The following is a 4,599-nucleotide window of genomic DNA, read 5'->3' on the forward strand; positions in this document are numbered from 1 at the left end:
AGAGAAGCCTCAGCAAGATTAAATCATTAACCCACACAGCTACTAAATGGCAGAACTGAGAGTAAACACTGTCCAAACTCTTTCTGTTTTGCTAAGCAAAGAAGCGTTGAAGGGGCAGAATGAGTAGGGGAGATCATTAAAGGAAAAAGTGTACAACTATTAATATGAGTACATTTAAATACATATATATAACCCCCCCACACACACACGTCTTCCTGTGTGTGCATGTGTGTGTGTGTTGAATGTTTATTATGATAGAACACAGAGGCTAAGAACATAACATATCCCTACACTAAACAATGTTTGTACAATCATGGAGCTTACATTTTAGCTATAGAAACAATTAGACTACTAAGTATCCATTAATTACAATTGTGACGTGTGATGAAGAAGCATCGGAAGGAATTAATAATCAATAAGGGGATCTGACCCAATCTTTTCGGCCAAGGAAGATTTCTCTAAAGAAGTGACATCCTTCAGATATAAGTTTAAATGAAAGAAAAGGGAGAGGAAGTTATACCAGGCAGAGTGCATATCTTGAGGAAATCTCTGAGGTGGGAGAGGCTGGCACAGCAGAACTTCAGGATGATAAAGTGTAGAAATGGGGGAGGAAAATGGTGAGAGACAGGGTTGGAGCACCTAGCAGAGTCCAGTTCTGCAGGGCACTGTTTGTTGTTTATTGTAATGGTAAGGAAGCCGTTAAAGAGTGTGGGAAGGGGAGCGACAAGTTTGTTTAAATTTGTTTACTTAGAAGACCTCTCTGGCTTGATGCATAGAATAGATAATAATAACGTGAACTGCATTCACGCTTCTAATTCCGCATTCCCTCCACAGTCGTAGAATAATAGGTCCTTGATCTTTACCACATGACTACACCCCCTCCCACTAGATTGGGGGGAGGATATTTCCTCACCTGCTTGATCTGAGGCTGGCCGTGTAACTTGGTTTGGCCAATGGAAGGTTAGCATGTGTGCCTGGAGCCGAAGCTTTAGATGCGCAGGCATGGTTTATCTTGGCCTCTTGCCTCCCCATCAGTCATAAGAAGAACGTGCTCATGCAACCACTGGTCCCATAAAGAGGCACAGACAGAGCTGAACTAAGCCAGCCCATATCCCTCAAGTGAGAAAAACAAATGACTTGTGCTGTAAGCCACTGAGAATTCACTGCAGCTTTTGCTAACTCAGGAAGGTGTAAGAATGAAAGCAAAGAGACAAATTAGTGTTCTAGGTAATAGATAATGGTGCATTGGACTAAAATAATGGCAGTGTGGAGATGATAGAAGGAATAGATTCCAGGGATATTTAGGCTTTAGAATTGGTAATATGGATGACTGATTGAACGCAAAAGTAATGGAAAAGGAAACATCAAGATGGTATTTCAACTAGAGGTTCTTGCAATATTGTTCAGCTTTATGATCCTAAAGACAATTGAATATGCCCAGAGTTTTCAAGTGATGTATGTCATTTTATTTGTGACTATAGAGATTATTATTTTGGTGACAAAATTAAATAGTGAAGGTCCCTTCCCCCGGGAGTCCACGGGGAGGATCCAGGCTGCTGCATATTTACTACCATTCCTTGCTGAGAAAGCAGTACCAGCCCAGGTTTCAGAGGACCTGCTGCCAATGGTCTAAAAGCCTTCACTTTGACGTGATTGATATCTAATGTCCTGTTAAGGTTTTGGGGTTGTTACAGGCATGCCAGCTTCTGCCATTCAGAAGCACTAAATCGGGCTTCCCTGGTGGCGCAGGGGTTGGGAGTCCGCCTGCCGATGCAGGGGACACGGGTTCGTGCCCCGGTCCAGGAAGATCGCACATGCCGCGGAGCGGCTGGGCCCGTGAGCCATGGCCGCTGAGCCTGCGCGTCCGGAGCCTGTGCTCCGCAACGGGAGAGGCCACAGCAGTGAGAGGCCAGCGTACAACAACAACAACAACAAAAGAAGCACTAAATCTATCACTTTTACAAGGAAGCAAAAAAACCCCGCAATTTATTATATTTTAGTGCAGGATGCTTGTCAGGCTTTCTGCCTAAGGCACACTTTGTGCCCGAACTTGGATCCACAGCTTTATAGCCTGTCCTTTCACCGCACAATTTCCTGATCAGTTCTGGACGATCCTAATGGTTGCTTATTTTGTTTTTCCCAAGGAAGCAATGAGACATTTTCTGTCCAATGTGAGTGAGCTGCAAACAGCATGATTTTTATTAAATTAGTGAGTAAATAAACGTTTGGCAGCCCAGTTGTTGAGAAAACGGGGCTGTGAACTCCAGAAAAGTCACTAATCCAGGCAAAGACTGACTCATTCTTTCACTGTTCTCTCCCAGCAGCCAGAGCGGTTTAGGTGTCTGTAAGGGTCTGTAAGCACCACGCTTGCTGTGGCCTTTCTGATGGAGGTTAGTGAATCAGAAGCACTGTGACTCATTTATCAGCCAATTTGGACTGTTGGGTCTGATTTTCTGGGTTCTGCCCGCTGAATTTGTCTCTGTTAAATTTAACTCCAGCTTAATGGTTTGTTGATCTTCTTTCAACAGAGCCCAGCCACTGTGGGATTACCAAAAACTTCACTTTTTGACATCAGAATTAGATTAATTAGAAGTTAATTCTTAAATGTGTCATAATAACTTGGAAAAGATGAGATATACAATATCCCATTTTGGCTCCTCATGCTCAATTTTCCTTTAATCACTGCAGCAGCTAACAGATACTAAAATATACTGACTGATGTGTATTTCTGTCTTTTTCATTTCGTAGTTCTTGGAAGTCTAGGGGAAATATGGCTGCCTATGGAGGAGGGACAGGAAAAAGATCAATGTAGAAAGTGGTCTAGAAAATCCACAAGCCATGTAATCAATATAATCAACATCTCGCTGTTTAAGAGTTACCTGGGATATGTTTTTAGCATCCTCACTTCCCCCATGTCCTGGAAAAAAAAAAGCTCCTTCTTTTATGTAAAACCAAATACAAAACAAATACTTTTTTTCTGCTTTTCACTTAACAAAGATACCATTTCAGCAGAAAGCACAGGAGATTTGGAACCAATAAACTTTGTGTTTGTCTAGTTCCAGCTTTGCCAAAAATTCATTGTATGGCCTTGGGCAAGTCACTTAACATTTCTGAGCTGCAGAGTCTTCATCTGGTAAATGAGAAGGTTTTCTTGGGTGACCTCCTTGAAGATCATTTTAGGCAAAAGGCTATGTTCTTCATTCCATGGGTTGCAATTTACACGAGCCTGGATCTATTGTTTTCATATTAATATTTTTGCTTGTGTAAACAGCTCTCAGAATTCACTAATCACTCTTTGACCTGATGGTAATTTGTTTTGATAATATTGATTACAATAAGTGCCATTCATTTTTCATGATTAAGAAGAAAGTGTGTCCTTTGCCTCCATTCTATTCATATTTTTTGAGGCTATATTTCTCATCCTTTTAATCTCATAAATCTAGGAATGAAAATTGCTAAGAAGTGCAAACACAACAAACAGAACAAAGACAAAATCAAACACACAAACCAACAAAAAATAAAGGTTAATATCAGAGGCTAAAAAATCCAAAGCAAGATTTAGAGGAATCTAGCAAGGAACTGTGATTTAAATTACCCACAAAATGACATCAGGTGAAGATGATCTCACTGGTTTTGTGAAAAGTGTTTCATTTCCTGGCGATTTTGACCTTTCAGTGAAATCTCTTTGCCTTATCTTCTTCACATATTGCTCACTTGTGCGTTTCTTAAGATGCCCTTTATCTGGGTGTCCTGAAGGACATTTTAGACAGAACTGAAGATGACTTTCAGCAGCCTCCGTCCAGTATATGTTCGCCCAATTCTGTGAAGGAGTCCAGATGTACTACCCCAATTTATGCTACTTTGGCATATTTATTTTTCAGCTAAAGGCAATTGAGAAATAACAGACACAAGAAGAATTCATTGCCCTCTTCCTGTCTGCCTGAAAGTAGGTCATAAATTCCTTCCCGCCAGCTATCTAGGATGAAGAAGAAACCCTTATCACTGGAGATGGAGAGTCACACCAAGATTAGTCTGCGTAAACAAAACTTACTAAAATAATTATATTCCATTCACTTCCGCCATATATTTCCTAGTCACTTTCTCACAATTTATCATCCCTAGAAGCCCAAACCCCCTTCCTTTATCTAGTCATGTCTCCACAATTTATTGCCCTTTGTTAAAATAGTATATAAGCTCCCGAGTCTGTTTCTTTGGGTTTCCACTTTTCTGTGATACTCCTATGCACATAAAATTAAAAACGTTAATAAAATTTGTATGCCTTTCCTACTGTTAATATGTATTTTGTCAGTTCAATTCACAGGCCCCAGCCACTGAACTTGAAAATAGAGGAAAAGGTTTTTTCCTCCCCTACACCTGAAATCCATTTACTTCTCCATTTGGGAGAAGGCCAAGAGACCCTCTGCCAACAAGCCCTAACTGTGGCCTTTTAAAGAGGAAGAAGAAGTGAATCTGTATAGCTGTAACGGCCAAGGGACATCAGGAAGGTGAAATGCAGTGATGCCAGATGGAATTTGGCTAGCAGAGAATCTTCGTGGTTGGTAAGAGGTCAGAACCTTTGCTAACTACATCCTTGTTACA

Source organism: Delphinus delphis, chromosome 14 (genome assembly GCF_949987515.2).
Source record: "Delphinus delphis chromosome 14, mDelDel1.2, whole genome shotgun sequence".
Taxonomy (NCBI): domain Eukaryota; kingdom Metazoa; phylum Chordata; class Mammalia; order Artiodactyla; family Delphinidae; genus Delphinus; species Delphinus delphis.